General features: G+C 35.2%; 2 pseudogenes; both read right to left on the reverse strand.

Annotated features, from left to right (window-relative positions):
• Nucleotides 1–8,036: 8,036 nt before the first annotated feature.
• Nucleotides 8,037–8,997, reverse strand: LOC124252251 (putative olfactory receptor 56B2; annotated as a pseudogene).
• Nucleotides 8,998–17,678: 8,681 nt separating this feature from the next.
• On the reverse strand, nt 17,679–18,640 carry LOC124252253 (putative olfactory receptor 56B2; annotated as a pseudogene).
• Between the last annotated feature and the right edge of the window lie 4,178 nt (nt 18,641–22,818).

Consider the following 22,818-nt stretch of genomic DNA (forward strand, 5'->3'; position numbering starts at 1 on the left):
ATGACTGTGGCTACTTATAAAATAGAAGTTTTTTTATCCTCTGTTGTCTCTTCTCATTTCTAAACTGCATAGAAAATAAATTTGTTTCCTCATTAGACATTCGTCAATTTTAAAACCCACGTTCTCCCCTCAATATAACAGTGGGTTCCTCCAAGTAGGTTTTGCTACCTAAAGTGGATGAAACACAGTCACAAATAAGCCTGTCTAGATCTGAAGCAATAAATTAGACTCTCATTCTTAGGAACAAGAGGAGGGCAGGAAGAAGTAAGAGTGTGCTGACTATGATAGAGAACTGTTCTCTAGCTCTTCCCTCATTATTCTTGTCATGTGGGTGATTCATACCTGACTTCCACCACAACAGAACCATTGATTCCTATTTGGTTAGGAAAATAACAAAGATATTCATAATCATGATGGATAGTTATCCTGAATTGCAATCTGAGAATTTTGGAAATAAACACTTTCAAGAAAACCCAACATTTTACAGTATTTTTGCCGGCAAAAGGTTAGATGGAATCAAACCAGTTTCCGATAGTATAGTGGTCAGTTCATATATACTTAAAAGCCTCCCTCCAATTCATCTTAGTACTAGCAACAACAACAATCCTATCATTAGTTTCACTTTGGTATGTCCTTAATACCTTAGTTTCTGAATAGCAAAACGAGTTGAATGCAATCTGGTCCAGGTGTTCAGGGTATTGAGCAACAATATCATGCTTTTACAATATGTATACACTCACTGCTCTGTCCCTCTGAATCCCTTGATATCTGTACTATTGAACTAATTCCTTAAAAAAATATGTGTTATATATCTCAAGGGAATATTATACAACAGTAGACACAGGTGCTGCTACGGGAATGCAGCTAATCCCTATCAGAGAAGGAAATTATTGGAAGCTTTCTATTCCTACTACCTATAAGATGATCCAGCAATGAAAATGAACACAATGCAATTTTAATGAATAATAGCAATTTATAACACTTTTACAGGGTTTTGTTTCTTTGTGTGTAACACCCTTTAGGACACAAGTTGGAGGCGCTTACAATGTTTCAGAATCTTTCAATCACTCTCACACACATTCATGTGTTCTTTTACTGGATTATTTTTTATTTCAAGCAAGGATGATGATGAATGTTATGGAATTATAGAGTTTCATCAAAAGTTCAGGCTTACTATGTGTGCATATTAAGTTAAGAATATTTAGGTGTCCAAATTATGATTTAGTAATGATGATAGTCATAATAGGAATAATGATAATAAAACACAATAAATGATTCTAGTTTTACATTCCTTTGACTAGGTAATAAAAGTAATGCCTACGTATTTTTATTAATTGGAAAAAGAAAAATCAACTTTGAAGGAGAGAATTTGAACTCTTGAATTAAAAGAAATAATCTCTGATTCTTTCCTTTTCCTTGAGGAAGATTAGCCCTGAGCTAACATCTGTTCCTCTATTTTGTATGTGGGATGCCTCCACAGCAAGGTGGACAAGTGGAGCAGTTCTGCGACCCGAGTCCGAACCTGCGAACACAGGCCGCCCAAGCAGAGGGTGAAGAAATTTAACCACTCAGCCACAGGGCCAGCCCCCTAATTCCTTTCTTTCTCTTTTTTTGTTTTTGTAATTTACTTATTTTATTTTTACGAGGAAGATTAGCTCTGAGTTAACATCTGTACCAATCTTCCTCTACTTTGTGGGATGCCTCCACAGCATGCTGATGGGTGGAGAACCCTGGGCTGCCAAAGCGGAGTGCACAGAACTCCAACTCCTCAGCCACGGGAGGAGGCTGCAATTCATTTCTTAGTATACATTTGCTATATATGTTTTTGAGGAAATATTTGTATAGTACAATATTAAAACATAATTTCTGGAATTTTCCATTGATTATATATTAAGCACACTGAAAACAGAATTAATTGGTGATATTACGATTAAATAAAAGTGCATCATAAGTATTCACACATCTTTACACATTACATTTATTTTCCTAGACATATATTCTTAGACGTGTATGTTTGATAGGAAATGAGACAAGTATATATTTAGAGAATGCTTATAGTACAGTGTTTTTCACCTTATCATTTTTTTAAGATGAAATTCATATTACATAAAATTAATGATTTTATTCTTCGAAATGTAAATTGAGTGGCTTTAGTATATTCACAGTGCTGTGCAACCATCAACACTATATAATTTCAGAAAATTTTCATTAACTCAAAAGGAAATTCCATAGCCATTAATCAGTCACCACATTTTGCTCTGTCTCTCCAGCACCTGACAATAACTAATTTGTTTTTTAATTGGGGCAGCATTGGTTTACAACATTATATAAATGTTAGGTGTACATCATTATATTTCAATTTCTGTGTAGACTGAAGCATGTTCACCACCCAGAGACTAATTGCCACCAATTACCTTACAGATGTGCCTTATTACCCCTTTTGGCCTCCTCCTTCCCCCTTTCCCCTGTGGTAACCACCAGTCTAAACTCTGTATCTATGTGTTTGTTTTTTGTTATTTTGTTGCTTTTATATTCCATTTATGAGTGAAATCATATGGTATTTGGCTTCCTCTGTCTGACTTATTTTGCTTAGCATAATACCCTCAAGGTCGGTTCATGTTGTCACAAATGGCAAGATTTCACATTTTTTATGGCTGAGTAGTACTCCATTGTGTATACATATATATACACACCACCTTTGTAAGCATCCATCCATTGATGGGCACTGAGGATGTCTCTAGGTCTTGGCTGCGAATAATGCTCAATGAACATCGGATGCAAATATCTTTACACATTCATGTTTTCTTATTCTTTGGCTAAATACCCATAAGTGAAATGGCTAGTCTGAATGGTAGTTCTTAATTTTTTGAGGAATCTCCATACTGTTTTCTATAGCGGCTGCACCAGTTTACATTACCACCATCAGTGTATGAGGGTTCCCTTTTCTCTCCAACACTTGTTATTTTTTGTCTGTTAACTATACCATTTTGACAGACATGAAGTAATATCTCACTAAAGTTTTAACTTGCACTTACCTAACAGTTAGTGATGTTGAGCATCTTTGCATGTGCCTATTGGCCATCTGCATATCTTCTTTGGAAAAATGCCTTTTCAGATCCTTTGACCATTTTTTAACTGGGTTTGTTTTTTTGATGTTGAGTTGCACAAATTATTTATATATTTTGGATGTTAACCCCTTATCAGATATATGGTTTGCAAATATCTTCTCCCAATTGTTAGGTTGTCTTTTTGTTTTGTTGACGGTTTCCTTTGCTGTGCAGAGGAGTTTTGGTTTGATGTAGTCCCATTTGTTTATTTTTTCTTCAGTTTCCCTTGCTTGGTGAGACATGCTATTCAAAAAGAAACTGCTAAGACCGATGTCAGAGTGTACTGCCTGTGTTCTATTCTAGAAGTTTTGTGGCTTCATACCGTACATTCAAGTCTTGAATACATTTTGAGTTGATTTTTTTTATCATATGAGATAATGGCCTACTTTCATTCTTTTGCATGTGGCTCTCCAGTTTTCCCAACACCATCTATTGAAAAGACTTTCCTTTCTCCATTATATTCTTAGCTCACTTGTCAAAATTAGGTGTCCATAGATGTGTGAGTTTATTTCTAGGCTCTGTGTACTGTTCCAATGATATGTGTGTCTATTATTGTGCCCGTACCATGCTGTTGTGATTACTATAGCTTTGCAGTATATTTTGAAATCAGGGAGTGTGATAACTGCAACTTCATTTTTTCTTCTCAGAATTGCTTTAGCTGTTCGGGGTCTTTTGTTTCTGTATAAATTTTAGAATTTTTTGTTCTATTTCTGTGAAAAATGTCATCAGAACTTTGATAGAGATTGCATTGAATCTGTAGATTTCTTAAGGAATTATGGACATTTTGGCTATGTTAATTTTTCCAATCCATGAGCACGGAATATCTTTCCATTTCTTTGTGTGTTCCTCGATTTCTTTCAATAATGTTTTATAGTTTTCAACAAAAAGGTCTTTCACTTCTTTCATTACGTTTATTCCTAAGTATTTAATTCTTTTTGTTGCAATTGGAAATGGGATTGTATTCTTAATTTCTCTTTCTGCTACTTTGGTTTTATTATAAAGACAAATGATTTTTGTGTGTTAGTTTTGTATCCTGCAGCTTTACTGTATTCGTTTATTATTTCTCTTAGTTTTTTGGTGGATTCTTTAGGGTTTTCTACATATAAAATAATCTCATCTGCTAATAGAGACAGTTTTATTTCTTTTCCAATTTGGATCCTTTTTATTTCTTTTTCTTGACTGCTTGCTCTGGATAGGACTTCCAATACCGTGTTCAATAAGAGCGGTGAAGGTGAGCACCCTTGTATTCTTATCTGATTCCTGTTCTTAAAGGAATAACTTTCAGTTTTTCACCTTTGAATATGATGTTAGCTATGGGTTTGTCATACTTGGTCTTTATTATGTTGAGGTACTTTGTCTATTGGCCCTTTTATTCAGAGGTTTTTTTTTTTTATCATAAATGTATGTTGTATCTTGTTGAATACTTTCTCTGAATCTATTGAGATGATCATGTGATTTTTATTCTTTATTTTTTTAAATGTGGTGTATTATGTTGATTGATTTGTGGGTGTTGAACCATTCTTACATCCATGAACTAAACTCACTTGATCATCACGTGTAATTTTTTTTTTTTAAGATTTTACTTTTCCTTTTTCTCCCCAAAGCCCCCTGGTACCTAGTTTCTCTTTATCTTTAATTCCTGACATTTTAATTATAATACGTCTTGGTGTGGGCCTCTTTGCATTCATCTTTTTTGGTGCTCTCTCTGTTTCCTGTACTTGGATGTCTGTTTCCCGCCTTAGGTCAAGGAAGTTTTCAGCTAATATTTCTTCAAATAGATTCTCTTCTCCTTTATCTCTCTATTCTCCTTCTGGGACACTTATAGTACAGATGTTAGTACACTTGATGTTGTCCCACAGGTCCCTTTGACTGTCCTCATTCTTTTTATTCTTTTTTCTTTTTTCTGTACAGCTTAGTTGATTTTCTGAACTCTTTCATTCAGATTATAGATCCATTCTTCTGTGTTTTATTCTCTGTTGAGTCCCTCTAGTGAAATTTTCATTTCCATTATTGTATTCTTCATTTCTGATCATTTCTTTTTATATTTTACAACTCTTTGTTGAAGTTCTCACAGTGTTCATCTATTCTTCTCCCAGATCAGTGAGTATCCTTAGGACTACTGTTTTTTACTCTGTAACAGGAAGATTGTTTATCTTCAGTTTGGTTCATTTTCCAAGGATTTCCCTTGTTTTTTTACTTGGAAAATATTCATTTGTCTTCTCATTTTATCTGCTTCTCTGGCCTATATCTATGTATTAGGTAGATTACTTACTTGACTTGATCTTGGAAATGTGATCTTATGTAAGAGATGTCTTATGGGGTCCAGCAATGTGCTTACCTCTTGTCACCTGTTCCAAATATTCCAGAAGTATCCCCTGTATGGACTATATGTGCCCTTCTATTGTGGTGGGGTTGCTCTTACTGCAAGTGCATGGATAGACTAGGATGGCCTTCAGGCCAGCTGATTGTAAGACTTGGCCATGTGTGGAAGCTATGGTTGCTTTATTTAGCAGGATAAGCCCCACAAAGCTGATTGTGAAGTCTAATAGCACACAAATACTGCTGCTTTTTGTTGAGCTAGTCAGGCACCCCCTGTGCCTGGTTGCCAGGCTCAGGCACTCACAATTGCTCAGACCTCCAGTTCATCTCTTTGTAGAGCACAGCTGTTGTTGGTTCTCTCCCCTGAGTGCAGATGGGTGGGGCTGGCCCCCAGTGTAGCAGCACACAATCGTTTCAGGCATTGGAATGCAGGGCAGATCCCTCATGTGGCTTTTTGAGAGGGCTAGGGGCACAAGTCCATTTTGGCTGACACACCCCACCACACACAGGCCCACACATTCCACCCACTCAGGGCCACACATATGTCCACCTCACTGAGGTGGACCCACTCACTCCGCTGTAGAGATGCCACACACCTCACCTACATGGACCCACAAGTTCATCACAGGTGTCTTCATGGGTGAAGCCAGTCTCTGAGGTGGACTGCTTGCCCTGGATCCTCTTGATTAAGTCTGTACTCTAGTTGGCTGCCAGGCTTCTGTACTGACAGGCCAGAAGAAGGAATCCAATGATGGCCTCCAGCCTCTGTGTCAATGGGACTGCATTAGGTCACAATAATGGCTTCCAACAGTGTCTCTGTCCCTGGGGAGGTGAACTCAGCCATCTCTAGCTTCTCTGAGACACATTCAAAGTTTAGCAGGTGAGTTTCTTTTACCACGAAACTATGCACCTTTTTCCTGATATTTTTGTATTGGTGTCCAGCAGGGGTGAATCTGTGCATGGGCTCTTAAAGAGTAGGCACTTCTTTCTCTCAAGTTCCATAGTTTTTCTGGTGGTATTCTCCTTTGCTTTTCAAGGCTAGCAAAGCCAGGTATTATGGGATCTCATCTTGGTTGTGCTGAATCCAAAGGATAAGATGACTTTTGTGACATAGATCCTCTACTCAGATCCCATTGTTCATCTGGGAAAATCTTTGTAGCTTTGAGATTGCTCCTGGCTGTAAAGTGCCACAGCTAGGATGTATTTTTTTCTCCAGCAGAGGTATATTTCTTCCTCTTCCACCCCTGTCAGTGTTGTTCCTTGTTGAAGGGTTCTTTTTATCCAGTTTCCAAATCTCTCTCAGAGGCAATCTTTCCACAGGTAGTTGTAGATTTGTTATATCCCTGGAAGGAGGTGAGTTCAGAGTCCTCTTATGCTACCATCTTCCAAGAACCATTAATTTGCTTTCAGATTCAGTGGACTTACTTATTCTGGACATTCCATATAAATGGAATCATACAACATGTAGCCTTTTGTGTCTGGCTGTTTTCATTTAGCATAATTTTTTCAAAGTTTATCTGTCTAACAGCATGTACCAGTACTTCTCCCTTCTCATGGGTTATTAATAATTCCATGTATCAATATATCAGCTCATCATCTCAACATCTCAACATCAGCTCAACGGCTGATGGATATTTGGGTTATTTTAATTTTTTGGTTAATAATGCCACTATGAATATCATGTGCAGGTTTTCATTGTAAGATCTGTTTGCAATTATTTTGGGTATTTACTTAGGAGTTGAACTCCTGAGTCAATTGATAATTGCATTTAACTTTTGGTCTATTTATCAGTACTGTTTTCCACAGATCCTTTATGATTTTACATTCCTACCAGAAAAGTACAAGGATTCCGGTGTATTCACAAAATCACCAATAATTTCAAATTTCTTTTTATAAAAAATATAGTAACCATTTTAGGGAACATCGAGGTGTCTTATTGTGGTTTTGGTTTGAGTTTGTCTAATGACTGATTATGTTGACCATCATTTCGTGGTTTTTTTGGCCATTATACATTTTTGTTAGAGAAATGTTTATTTAAGTCCTTTGTCCATTTGAAACATATAAGGCTTATTAGAAGGCAAATAGACAAACAACAGGAGTAAGTTCTCTGCTATCAGTAAATACATCAATCTACATGAATTAAACTCATCAATTAAAAGGAAATTTTCTGTTTTGGGTATGAACCTTCCAGTACGAAAAATATGGAATAAAAATTATGGTGTGCCATGTTGAAAATCTTACTAAAATTTCTAACAAATAAAGAAAAGAAATTGGCAGATATTTATTCTACTGCCTCTATTTGACGGAATCTAGAAGTTCTGGCAATGGCAACTAGGTAAGAAAATGAAATGTGTTTCACTTGTCTTTCTCTTGGATTCCTAGAGACAATCAGCATCATTGTACTGTTCTTTTGAATGAAGATCTTTCTTGATCATCAAGAATTCAAATATTACTTTCATCACTTTTTCTTGAAGTTTCATTAAATGTGACTGATTTCTTATAGTAACTGAAAAGTGCCTGTGTTTTGTAATTCTACAGCTTTCTGGAAATCTTGGAGAATATAATGGGTATATATGTGGGGAAATTACAAAAGTGAGCACCTTCTCCATGTTAGTTGCCCTTGAGGTCCAGAATAAGAACATTTTTTAAGCTCTGCCTGAGCTCATTGCTCTTGAGTACAGACATCATAGGGTTAAGAGCAGGAGTAATGACATTGGGTAGTATACCGAGCAGAACTTGGATGAGAGGAACAGTCATTGCTCTACTATTGGTGATGGAAATGACAATGATGACTGTATAGGAGAAAAGGGTTAGGATGAAGTGGAAAGCACAGGTACTTAGGGCCTTGGATGCAGCTCCTTCTGAGTTCAGCTTCAACAGAGAGTGAATTATGAAAGCATATGACAAAATAATCAACCCCAGGTTACTTCCCATGAGTGTCCAGGCCAAAAGTAGCTGGTAGATATTCTCGACTGTCCTGTCATAATCACAGCATATGTTAGTGACTCCAACATTAGAGCACAGATAGTGCTCAATTTGCTTCTGGGATCAGAAATGTCTCTAAGCAGCCAACACAGGTACCGGGATGGTAGACAGATGGTTCTGAGTGCCATGAACACAGTTGCTTTGATCACAAAAGGTTTAGTAATTATTGAAGGATAGCATAGGTGTCAGCAAATGACTATATATCTTTCTATAGACATGCAGACTAAGATGCCTGACTCCATGCCCACAAAACAAGGTATGTGTTGCATCTGAACAAAGCACTCACAGAGATTGATGACCTTAACATTAAACCAGAAGATAGCCAAAATCTTGGACATGATAGTGGTAGCCAAACCATGTCCACCATGGCCAGAATGTCCAGGAAATGGTACATAGGCTGGTGCAGGGTTGCTTCTTGATTGATGATGATCAGGATAAGGATGTTGGCACTGAGAGCTAAGAGGTAGAGCAGAGCCAGGGGCAGGGAGAGCCAGTGCTGCCAGCTGTGAATGCCTGGGAATCCCATCAGAATGAACTCAGAGACCTGGAACTTAGAGCTGTTGGAATCTCTGAAATCCTGGAACATCCTTCACTAAGAGGAAAAGTATTCAAGGTTATTAATCTTAATAATATCTCTTCCAGTACTTCAAAAGAAATAACCCAACTTCATGATATTGAAGAGGGGAAATTATCATCTTTACATAGTCTCAACCCACCGTTAACATTATTGGACATTTCTAATGAAACAGAACTATGGTTGTACATTCTGGATGCTAACTCAGTTAATCACCACAAAAACTCCATAAGGCAGGTCATATATTTTCCACATTATTGAGGAATACAACATTAGAGAATACCAAGAACTTGGTCATTATCTTCTGCCTGGTAAGTCATGGAAGCTGGACAACAGGAAAGCCGTCTGGTATCCCAACCTGGCCTTTTAAGTTTCATTTTGCTAACGCATTTGTTTCTTTAGAAACTTAATGTACAGAATAAGTGTAGAGATTTGTATGTGTGGAGACATTGAGGTGAGAGATTAGAGTATGGGATATGGAAAAGAACTCTTTTTATTCAAGGACTTGAGAGTTCTTGAAATACTCAAGAATATTATTTAATTTTAATTAAGATGTATGAGGCAACTTTGTATATCTATGTTTTAGTGAGGAAACTGATGTCTAAAATTGCTAATGACCTGTTCAAAGCCATGTGACTATCAGAGAAAAATTCGGTTTAGGAATCTCAATATTCTTTAAATCCAGTTGATTCTGGTTTTGAGTACCTCTCTCCTACTCGGACACTTTTTTGCTTCTTGGAGCACTGCAGATAGACGCACTGTAAGGAATAAAGCAGATGTTAAAAAATGAGTTTCAGGTAAATGTTTTCAAAATCAAAATACTAAAATTAAATCACTGTATGTGTAAGAAGCTTCCTGTTTTTAATCATGTATTCATTTTAAGGTAAAAACCGAAACAGATTTTCATGATCTCTTTCTACCAAATGTGTGCTGTTTATTATTTGTTTCCTTTCAACATTTCACAGTTAAATACATAGTATAAAAACATAGAACATTTGGAAAATATTGTGGTTCAAAATTATAGTATTTACAAAAGAAAAATGTGGCTATAGACTTGCTGGATATAGTCATCTTAACCCAATATCATTCCATTGTACCTACAACATAACAAACAAAGGTAAGTTAAGGAAGACATATATTGAAATAAATACATCCATTTGCTTCATATAGACTGTTTTCATAACTTTTGAAATTCAGTATTTTATTTTTATAGCTTGCTTTGTTTTTTATCTTTAATTTTTGAACTATTTCTCAAATGTCTTGCCATCTTTGTCTATTACTTCAGACTTAATAGTCTTTAGAAAGCTGATTTGAAACTCCAGGTGATGAATGAGTCTCAATTGGTGGTATTTAACTTTAGTGCTCTTGTAGGAATCTCTTTGCTTCATGTTCACGTTCTTATTTATCAGTGTTTGTAGGTCTCTTTTCATGGACTTTCAATTTTGCCAGAAAAGAATCCACCAATCTACATCCTTATACAAAACAAGCTCTATACTACAGAACTTCTTCCTAGCGTGAGAGACTTCAATTATTATAAATCTCATGTGTTATATCTTCATTCCAGAGAAGATAGTTACAATAAATGAAAAGCCCAAAGGCAAGCCTTCCTCTTAAAGTATCCTGAGTTACAATATTAACAGCATTAGGTAAAATAATAGTTAAATAAACTGAATAGCAAACTAACAGATGGCAGATATGCCCCCAGGCTTCAGCTCTGCTAGGAAACTTTTCAACGTAGAAAATCTTTGAATGGCAATATACTTCCTAAAATCTCTTTTGCTTTGTGCCAATATTTCTTATTAAAAACTATATTAAGCAAATATACATGCTCATAAATATTATGCATATGTTACATATGTATAAATAATGCAAGGGTGTGAAAGGTTGACAAATTCTGTTTATGTATATATGTCTTATAATATGTACATTATTTGGAAATATACTTGGCATATGTGACAATACATGCCAAGATGTCTAGTAAAGGCCATACCTTTATGTTTATGGGTGGGTTTATTGAAGGGAAGAAATGTACAAAATTTCCAATTGGTAAGAGGCAATTAGAAAGTTCTTTTTTTTCTGTCATATAACTGAACACAGGTTTAGTATTAGGTAAACAAGATAAAATGGATGTGACAGGGCTCAGAAATTTATGTTAATACTGCTCTCTTTGAGAAAGCCTCCCTGAGTTAAGCTTGGCCTCAACTACTGCCTGACACATGAAATTACCAAGAGATTCTCCTAAGATTCTGATGATACATGAAACTACTAAGGTCATAGATGTAGGATTGACAGTAGGGTTCAGTATTAGTTATGGCATAACAGCAGGCAGAAAGCTATTGTGTAACAGTGAGTATAATGTAGTAGTGAATAATAATCTTCGGCAAATGATAGACCTGAACTTGTATTCTCGTATTCCATTTAATAGCTGTATCAATTAAGTTTGTTATCATGTATAGACTTCTATTGGTACTAAATCATTTTAATCTCTATAAGATTGCAATAATAATATCAATCTCAAAGTAATGTTTCAAGTTTTAAATGAGATAATTCTATTTGATTCTATGAGATTATTCTATTAATATCTAAACAACATTGATTGATGTTTAAGTATTAATTCAACCTTATATTTCTGAGATAAACTCCAATTGGTTACTAGTTATTATGTTTTTCATGCATTAATAGGTTCAATTTTTACTCTTAATACTTTAAGATTTTTTACATCTGCATTCCTAAGATACATTGGCCTATCAATTTTCTTTCTTATAATGTCTTCGTAGGGTTTTGATATTGAAGTTGTGTGTCTTCATGAAACAAGTTTGGAAGTGTTACATCATTCAATGTTCTCTGCAAGGATTTAGTTCTTATTTAAATATTTGAATAAATTCACCATTAACGTCATCTGAGCCTGGAGTTACTTTTATGGAAAGGATTTAATTACAGATTCTATTTCTCTAACAGATATAGGCTTATTTAGATTTTTTCTATCTTTTTCTGTCAGTTTTGGTGATTGGATATTTCAAGGAATTTCCAATTCATCTATCTTGTCAAATTTATTGTTCACTTTTAGTTAATTTGTAAAAATTATGCTCTCAAAAATAGAAATGAAAAAAGGGGAATAAAAACTACTCTGATTATTGAGAGTCACAGACACACAGTCATTACTCTTATAAGAATTCTCTTTATAAAACATAAAGAAGCAACTCAAACACTTTAACTCATAATTAAAAGAAAATACCAATATATGGGGGAAAAATTAAACAATTTCTTACAAGGTAGCAGCAAATGCAAGCAGCTTTTACAAAATATCTTTTCCTGAAAAGGACTATTCCTTTCACTCAGTTTCTTGGATGTATACTCATATGAATCTAAAAATGAATATCTTTTCTTCTTTCCTCATGACTTCATATCCACACAATCCTGTCTTTTGGTAAGAAATAATTACAACTTGAATTCTTCAACATGGAGAAATGAATTCTTTATCTTATTTGTTTTGTTAGAAGGGAAAATAACTCAGTGGTGATTTGTACAGTGTCAATTTGGTTAAGATGGAATTACACTTCCCAGAATCTTCTTCTTCTTTGTTGGTGGATTGGAGTTGTCCAAAAGGGGAATTTGTGTAAGATTTGGAAGGTAGAAAGAAGTAAAGCAGTATTCATTGTTCTCGGAGGGTCGTCGTGTTAAATGTGGTGGAAGACAGACACAGAGATAAAGGTCGTTTCCTGCTTGTCCATGCTCTATGCCCCAAATAGCAGAATACACATTCTTTTCAAGTGCATATGGGTCATAAAACATGGGAGGATAAATTTAATAGCATAGGAATCATAGAGAATATGCTCTCTAACTAAAAATAACTAAATTACTAATTAATAATACTAAAATGCCAAATACTTCCAAGATATATGTGAATTAAAAATCTGAATAATCATGTCAAAGAACTCATGCAGAAAGTGAACACATTCCAGTCTATCAAAATTTGAGGGAAACAGAAAAGCATTTTTTAGAGAGAAATTAGCAGATTTAAATACCTATAATAGTATTTAAAATCAGTTATCTGAAGTTTCACCTTAAAATCTAGAAAAAAAGAGGATTGAATAAAAACCAAAATAAGAAAAATAAGCAATAACACTAAACTTAACTTTATTTATATTTAACAGCAATAAACAATACAAAATTGAAAGTGTAAGAAAACAAAAATGATTTATCATAGGTTTCAACATTGATAAAACACTTAGGTATCTATTTAGTAAGATATTGCAAGACCTTTACACTATACTACAGAACATTACTAAGAGAGTTCAAAGAAGGTCTAAATAAATAAATTTAATATGCTCAAGGATTGGAATACTGGAGAGTGTTAAAATATCATTTTTCTAAAATTGATCTACAGATTCAATAGGATCCTCATAAAAATCCAGGAAAGACCTTTATAACTCTAAAAAATTAAGCTAAAATATCTATGGACTTGGAAAGGACAAAGAATATATAAAGCAATCTTTAAAAAGAAGGAACAAATATAGAGGGCTTACACTAACTAATTTAAAGACTTACAAGGCTACAGTGATCATGATAATATAGTGATAATATAAGGATAGAAATAAAAATAAATGAAACAGAAAAGTGAGTCCAGGAAAAGACTCATACATATATGGTCAACTGATTTTCAACAAAGGAATGAAAATATGTAATAAGAGGAATAGATTTTCCATGGGGTGCTGGAACAATTGTGTGTCCCTGGGGACAAATGAATCACTGCCCTTACTTCACTGCATACAAAAAAATTACCTGAACATGGAGCACACAGTTAAACTAGAAGATAAAATTACAGATCCTCTAGATGAAAATTTAAAGGTTGTCTTAATGACTTTGAGCTAGGCAATGTTTCTTAGCTAGGAAACAAAAAGTTTAAACTACAAAATAAAAATTTGGTGAGATGTACATGACTAGAATTAAAAACTTCTCCTCTTTGAAAGACACTATTAATAATATCCAACATGAAAAGACAAATTAGAAAAGGAGAGAGAAAAGACTTACCATAAATCTATCTTAATAATGACCTTTATTTGTAATATATAATGAATATTTTCAATTCAATAATAATACTACATATAACCCAAATAAAAATGACAAAATGTTTGAACAGACATTTCACCAAGGAGGATGTGTAAGAGAAAAGAAAACAAAAAATGCTTAGTATTGTTAGTCATCTGGGAAACGCAAAGCAAAATCACAATGAGATATCACTATAAACACAGTAGCATGTTTGAAATTAAAAAGACTGACCATATCAAGTGTTGGTAAGAACGTGCACCACCTGGACTTCCTTATACTGCTGCTGGGAATGTAAATGGTAAAATCACTTTGCAAAACACTTTGCCAGTTTCATGGAAACTTAAACATATACCTATTATATGACTCAACAATTCCACTGCTAGACATTTACCTAAGAAAACTAAAAATATGTGCCTATAAAAAGACTTGCTCATGAAGGGCTACAGTTAGTTATTCATAATAGCCCCAATCAGGAAACAAATGAATATCTGATAATACAGGTGAGGGAGCAAACAAATTGTAGTAAATCCATACTATGGCATACTAGAAGCAATTTAAAAAGAATGAACTACTAATACTCAAAATTACATGAATGAATCTTACAAATATTATGCTGGGTGAAAGAAACCAGACAGAAAGGAACATACTATATTACCCCATGTATACTAATATTTAGGGTCACTAATTTAATATGTAATATTACAAAGCAGATCGGGAGGTATTTGGGACTTGAAATGTGGTTGACGATTGACTGAAAGGAGCACAAGGAAATTTTGAGGGGTAATAAAAATTTTTATAACATAATTATATACTTGGTGCACAGGTGTATATATCTGTCAAAACTTCTTAAATAGTATCTTTACAATATGTGCATTTTAATGTATGTGAATTATACATTATAAAGTTGAGATAAAACTCAGCAACATAAATCAATATGTTATCAATAAAGTGAAGATTAAGCATATGATCACCCCAACAGATGCAAATTAATAATATTATAACACTCAAAATGCTTAAGAAAAAAACTAACTGATCTTGGAACAGAAAAGAATTATCTTTCAGTTGATTTAGGGTATGTATTCAAGAGACATCACCACTTGAACTCTCCCAAACTCATTTCATGAGGCCAGCATTACTAAGATACTAAAGCCAGACAAGAACACTACAAGGAAAGAAAACTACAGGCCAATACCTCTGATAAATGTAAATTCAAACAGTCCCAACAAAATATTAACAGACTGAATTCAACAACACATTAAAAGGATGATGCACTATGATCAAGTGGATTCATCTCTGGCACGCAAGGATGTTTCAGTGTATGTAAATCAATAAGTTTGATACACCACATTAATTGAATGACAGACGACAATCATGCGATCATCTCAATAGATGCAGAAAAAGCATCGACAAAATTCAACATCTTTTTGTGATAAAAACTCCTAACAAGGTGGGTATAGAAGGAATGTACATGAACATAATACAGGTCATATATGACAAACCCATATATAGCCTCACATTATTCAACAGTGAAAGGCCGAAAGCTTTCATTCTAAGATCAGGAACAAGACTTGGATGCCCACTTTCACCCCTCTTATTCAACATAATGCAGAAAGTCCTATCCAGAGCAATTAAGCAAGAAAAGGAAATAAAAGACATCAAAATTGGAAAAGAAAATTATCTCTGTTTGCTGATAACAAGACCTTGTAGCTTGAAAATCCTCTGGACTCCACCAAAAAACAGTTAGATATCATAAACAAATTCAGAAAAGTTTCAGGATACAACATCAGCATACAAAAACCAGTTGTGTTTCTATATACTAACAATTAACTATCTGAAAGAGAAATAAAGAAAACATTCAAATTTACAATAGTGTCAGAAACGGTAAAAACTTAGGAATAAATTTAACCAAGGAAGAGAAGATATTTACACCAAAATTATTAGACATTGATAAAAGAATTTGAAGAAAACACAAATAAATGGAGAGATATTCCATGCTCATGGATCAGAAGAGTGAATTTTGTTAAAATATCCGTACCACCCAAGTTCTTCTGTAGATTCAATGCAATCTCTATCAAAATTCCAATGGGATTTTTCACAGAAATAGAATAAAATAATGCTAAAATTTGTGTGGAACCACAAATGACCCCAAATAGCCAAAGCAATTATTAGAAAGAACAAAGCTGAAGGCATCACACTTCCTGATTTCAAACTATATTACAAAGCTATAGTAATAAAAACAGTATGTCATTGGCATAAAAACAGACACATAGACCAATGGAACAGAATCAAGAGCCCATGAATAAACCCATGTATATATGGTCAACTAATATTTGACAAGGGAGTCAAAAATACTCGATGAGGAAAGGATAGTCTTTTCAATAAGTGGTTCCAGGAAAACTGGATATCCACATGCAAAAGAATGAAAATAGACCCCTATCTTACACCACTCACAAAAATTAACTCAAAATGGATTATAGGTTTGAATGTAAGATCTGAAACCATAAAACTCCTAGAAGAAAACATAGGGGAAAAAGCTCCTTGATATGGGTCTTGGCAATGATTTTTTTGAATATGACACCAAAGGTACCAGAGCAAAAACAAAAATCAAGTGGGACTACATCAAATTAAAAATTTCTGTGCAGCAATCAACAAAATGAAAAGGCAAGTATCAGACTGGGAAAAGATATTTTCAAACCATATATCTGATAAGGGGTTAATATCCAAAATATACAAGCATCTCATACTATTCTAGCAAAAAATCTAACCATTTTATTAATAATATGCAGAGGACTTGAATAGATATTTTTCAAAGAAGACATACAAATAGCCAACAAGTACCTGGAAAGTGCTCAGTATCATTAATCAATGGGGAAATGCAAATGAAATCTACAATGAGGTATCACCTAAAACCTGTTAGAATGACTATTTTTCAAAAAAAAACAACAATAGATTGCAAGTTCTGGTGAGAATGGGGGCAAAAGGGAACCCTGGTGCACTGTTAGTGGGAATGTAAACTGGTACAGTCACTATGGAAAACAATGTGGAGATTCTTCAAAAAATTAAAAACACAACTACCACATGATCTGGAAGTTTTACTTCTGGGTATAGATCCAAAGGAGATGAAATTACTACCTCAAAGAGAAATCTACACTCCATGTTCATTGCAGCACTGTTCACAATAGGCCAGGATATGGAAACAACTGAAGTGTCTGCTGATGGATGAATGGATAAAGAAAATGTGGCATCTACGTACAATGGAATGTTATTCAGCCATGAGGAAGAAGGAAATCCTCTCATTTGTAAAAACATTAATGGATCTTGAGGGCAGTACGCTAAATGAGTTTAAGTCAGACAGAGAAAAACAAATACTGTATGATATCACTTACACATGGAATCTAAAAACATCGGACTCATATACACAGAGATTAGAATGGTAGTCGTCAGGAGTCAAGAGGTGGAGAAAATTGGGACATGTCAGTCAAAGGGTAAAAACCTGCAATTATAAATATGAATGAGTTCTGGGGATCTAATGTACAGCACGGTGACAATAGTTAATACTGTATTGTATACTTGAAAGTTACTGTAAGAATAGAACTTTAATGTTCTCACCATAATAATACAACAAAGCAAACACCTTCTCCATATTATCTGCCCTTGATGTCCAGCTTAAGAAGTTTATATAAGCACTGACTGAGCTCCTTGTTCTTGAGTGCGTGTACCATGCGGTTGAGGACAGGAAGAATGACATTGGGTACAACATTGAATAGAACATGTCGAGAGGAACTGCAATTGCTCTACTGTGTGTGATAGAAATGACCATGGTGACTGTGTAGAAGAAAAGGATTAGGATGAGGTGGGAATTGCAGGTACTTAGGGCCTGGGATGCAGCTTCTGCTGAGGCCAGCTTAAGCACAGAGTAAAGTATCAAAATATATGACAAAATAATCAAACCTAGGTCATTTCCCATGAGTGTCCAGGCCAGAAGAAACAGATAGATACTCTTGACTGTCTTGTCATCATCACAGGATAGGCTAGTGACTCCAACATTAGAGCAAAGACAGAGCCCAATTTCGTTCTGGGAGCAGTATTGTCTCTGAGTAGCAAATACAGGCACTCGGGTGGTAGTTAGGCTGTTTCTGAGTGCTATGAACACAGTTGCTTTGACCACAAATGATTCAGTAACTATTGATAGATAATGTATGGGTCAGCACATGGTTATATATCCATCTATAGCCATGCAGACAAAAATGTCTGATTTCATGCCCACAAAACAATGTATGATATACATAAGAGCAAAGCACTCAGGGAGACTGATGGCTTCAGCATTAAGCCATAAGATAGCTAAAATCATGGGCATGATGGTAGTAGCTAGGCCCATGTCCGCCATAGCCAAAATGCCTAGGAAATGGTACATGAGCTGGTGCAAGGTTGCTTCTTGATTTATGATGATCAGGACAAGGATGTTGGCACTGAGAGCTAAGAAGCAGAGCAGAGTCAGGGGCAGGGAGAACCAGTGCTGCCAACTGTGAATACCTGGGAATCCCATCAGAATGAACTCAGAGACCTGGAACTTAGAACTGTTGGAATCTGTAAGATCTTGGAACATCCTCCACTAAGAGGAAAAGTATTCAAGACTCCTAATCTTACTAATCTCTCCGACAGTATTGAAAAAGAGTTTCCCAGTTTCATGATATTGAAGGGAGGGATTCATCATTATTATGGTTATCCCATCATTAACATTATTGGACATTCCTAATGGAACGGGAACTGTGGTGTCACACTCTATGCTTTCATTCAGTTAGTCATCACAAAAACTACATAAGGTAGGTCACATTATTTCTACCTCTCATAATTGAGGAATAATGTGAGCAAGCGAATGGTCAATATTACTATTCTATCATACTTCCTTTGACTTAACAAGTGGTTTACCACACACATTGAAGAGAACCTTTAAAAAATAACCTGGATTAACAATGAAGTTCACTTGAATACACGTGATTTTAAAACGTAAACTTCAAGATTTTTATGATACAACTCAGGTACTCTTGTAAAAAAATTAGAATGTAGAAATACAGAAAAAGGAAAAATAAGCGATTAGCAATACTGACAAGATATTCAATAGTAAATCAATCTATAACATGATAAAAAACAAACGAACAAATGGAGAGCCACTGATGAAACAGAAAGAAAATGGGGGAACTCCAAAGATGAAAGGTAACCATGATGGAATTATGGAAGAATGGAAGCTCAAAAGGTGTAAAGAAAGCATTGCTACAAAAAAATGTGGATTCAGACTGAGAAATGTCTGATACTAAGAGAAGGAGGGGGCCATGAGAAAATCAAACTGGTGGTTAGTCAGTGAATTAGGAGTAGCCAGGCAGGTCTATTGCTTTCAACATACATTCTTTGATCAAGAAGTGAGCCAGAAGTCAAGCAATAGTGGTGGGTGTTCTAGAATATTAGAGATTAGGTCAGAAAACAGGACAGAGACTCACATGGCAAACAAACAACCAAGCCCCATGAGGCATGGGGAACAAGCTCCACCACAAATCTAACTATCAGCACAACCCACATCTCCTCTACAAGTTGCATCAACAAATATGGTTCCGAAATTGCCTATTAGAAAAAAAAACAGCCAACCAGAGACCAAGATGGCTAGCTCCAAACTTTAGACGGCCCTTTCTCCTGACTATATGCCTCTGGCTTCCCTTTTCTTGGGGCATTTTCTTGAGCCGTGACTTTGATATGCCAATCAATGAAACTTCTCTTATTTTAATCTTCTCACTTTGGTCTCTAGGATTTAGTGCTCATGTTATGCAGCATTTTAAGACAAAGATGTCATCACTCATCCTCTCAAACCCTGGTTTCCATTACTCCATTTGGCAAAACATAAAAAAGAGAGAAAAATCACAGCAAAGAAGAAAGAATATAGCTGTAACTCTTTTCCAAGAAGGAGACATTTTTCTCCAAGTGGGTTGATCTCCTATCCATTTTTCATTTGCCTTTTAAAGCCAAATTTCTAGTGCTGCACTGATCAATATAGTAGCCACTAGCCGCATGTGGCTACTAAGCACTCAAAGTGTGAGTATTCCCAATGAAATATGCTGCAAATGTAAAATACATATTGAATTTTAAAGACCAGGCACACAGAAAAAATAATGTAAAATATCTTATTATTAAATTCTCTTATATTTATTATGTGTTGAAATGATAATATTTTAGATATATTGGACCAAATCATTAGTAAAATTAATTTAACTTTTTTCTTTTTATTTTTTTAATTTGGCTACTAAAATGTTTAAAATTAAATATATAGCTCACATTGAACAGCCTGTTCTAGAAGAAATCCTCATTACTATCAAATATTTTAGTGAAATAAAGCCATTGTTAGTCTGTTCACCTTGTTTATCAAATGAATCTGTCACATTGTTTTGGTATGGACCACAAACATGTAAACGCTGCATATAAACAAAACAACACAAATCTTTGAAATGTAGTTTTTAAATATAAAGATCTTACCAGTCTATTTTGGAAAGGTTTATGTAAAATTTTCTCAATCCTGGGGTGATATTGCTCTAAATCCCACAATGTAGCCCTTTTCTTTCATTGAATGTTCTTTTATAACAGATTATTGGAGAGATCTGGCTTTGTTATACAAACAATGTGCCCCTGGTACAGATTAATCCTCAAAGTTTTAGGGGGTTAACCTCTATTTATCATCCCTTCATGAGTAGATGTTAATATATAATATTGTTTAAACTGGTAGACCTTTATTATTCCTAGGGGATAGTAGCTTAAATTTACCTTAGAAGCATATTGTGTCTTTATATTTGTAAGACCCTCTTGTTGGTATCCAGTAATGCACATTTTAAACCAAGTCATACTTCTTATGCTGAAATGTTTGAGAGAATGAGACTTTTGAGATTTTTTCTTCAAGTAACAAAGAAAAAGGTTATCTGTGGTGTGAACCTAGCTGGATCTTGAGAGATTGTTTTTTACTTTTGAGAAATGTATTATTCCCAATTAAAGTGTTGATTACATGCTTTTAGTTATTGCTTTTTATTATGTGAATGCATGTTCATTTTTCAAATAGTAGCTCATGGTGTTATTCTGGAGCAGAGAAATGAAATGCAAATTTACTGTTCTTCACTGCAAGATAAAGAAGAAAAAGAAATGGGCGGAGCTTTGCAGAATGAAAGTTTAAGCAGGCCAATGACATATCCCAGGTGCTTTCAGTTAAGACTGAAAGACCCGGATTTTGGAGACAGTACTGGTATTGGACTATTTAGAAATTTTCCTTCCATGGTCAAAACAAAGTAACACACTTATAAGTTTTCATTGAGGCATAAAGGCTTATATCTAGAAAGGATCTTCTAACACAAATTGTTCACTATTCTCAGGTAGTAGATGACTAACGTGAAACGCAGTGAGACCACCCCATTTGTTCCCAGGGACTCTACTTTTTTTGTGGTTGTTCAAGGCTTACAACTGAGACCTTCTAACTCTCTATCTTGTGCTTCCTCATGTTGCCAAGTATCACACAGGTACCTTATTCCATTGGTACCCTTTCCAGTTGAGAAAAATATATTTCTGGAACTCTAATTTATATTCATCCTAACCAAAATTTGAGCTCCTGGGGCTGGCCTGGTGGCACAGCGGTTAAGTGTGCACGTTCCACTTCAGCAGCCTGGGGTTCACCATTTCTGGTCCCGGGTGTGGACATGGCACCACTTGGCAAGCCATGCTGTGGTAGGCATCCCACATATAAAATAGAGGAAGATGTGCATGGATGTTAGCTCAGGGCCAGTCTTCCTGAGGAAAAGAGGAGGATTGGCAGCAGATGTTAGCTCAGGGCTAATCTTCCTCAAAAAAAAAAAAAAAAAAAGAGCTCCTGAAAGCAACAACAATTTTCTATTTACTTTTGTAATTTAATAGGCAGCAGAATTTCCAGGATACAAAGTGTGCTTGTAAACTGTTCAATTAATAAGAAAACAATGTTCAGATATTCTATTTTTTTTACAAAATCTTTTTTTTTTGTTTTTTTGTGGAAGATCAGCCCTAAGCTAACATCTGTCATCCATTCTCCAATTTTTGCTGAGGAAGATTGTCCCTGAACTAACATATATGCCCATCCTCCTCCATTTTACATGTGGGACACCTGTCACAGCATGGCTTGATAAGAGTTGTGTAGGTTCACTCCTGGGATTCGGGTCAGTGAACCTTGGGCCTGCTGAAGCAGAGTGCGTGAACTTGACTGCTACACCACCAAGCTGGCCCCCAGATAGTCTTTTATATTTCAGTATTACTGTTGGAACATATATTATAACCCTTTAACTCATTGGCAGAGCTATGTTTGCATATCATGAACTGTGACATTCTGAATCCAAAAGATGTGCCCAAAGCACAGACCCACTGGGAAGGAGAATTTAGGAGTCTCTTAAATCTAATGAAACTCATTGATAATTTTTACTCACATGAGCAATCTAGGCAAGAACCCTATCATTTTGCAATGAATGTTACAAAACATCACCTTGTCTGCTAGAGAAGGAGAGAAAGAGAGAGAGATAGAGGCAAAAACTGAGAGACAAAGAAAGATGATGATGTAGTTGAAGGCTGAGAGAAAGGGGCCAAATCCCAGAGCAACAGCAACCTTCTATCATTCAGGACTGAAATTTCACTCTTATGATTTCCTCTCCAATATTTTCCCTTCTGTGGGAATAAGAAACATTACACATTATATGACACTACCTACAAAATATCCCCAATTGTAAATTCAAGAATATA

This window comes from Equus quagga, chromosome 14 (genome assembly GCF_021613505.1).
Source record: "Equus quagga isolate Etosha38 chromosome 14, UCLA_HA_Equagga_1.0, whole genome shotgun sequence".
In the NCBI taxonomy this organism is placed as follows: domain Eukaryota; kingdom Metazoa; phylum Chordata; class Mammalia; order Perissodactyla; family Equidae; genus Equus; species Equus quagga.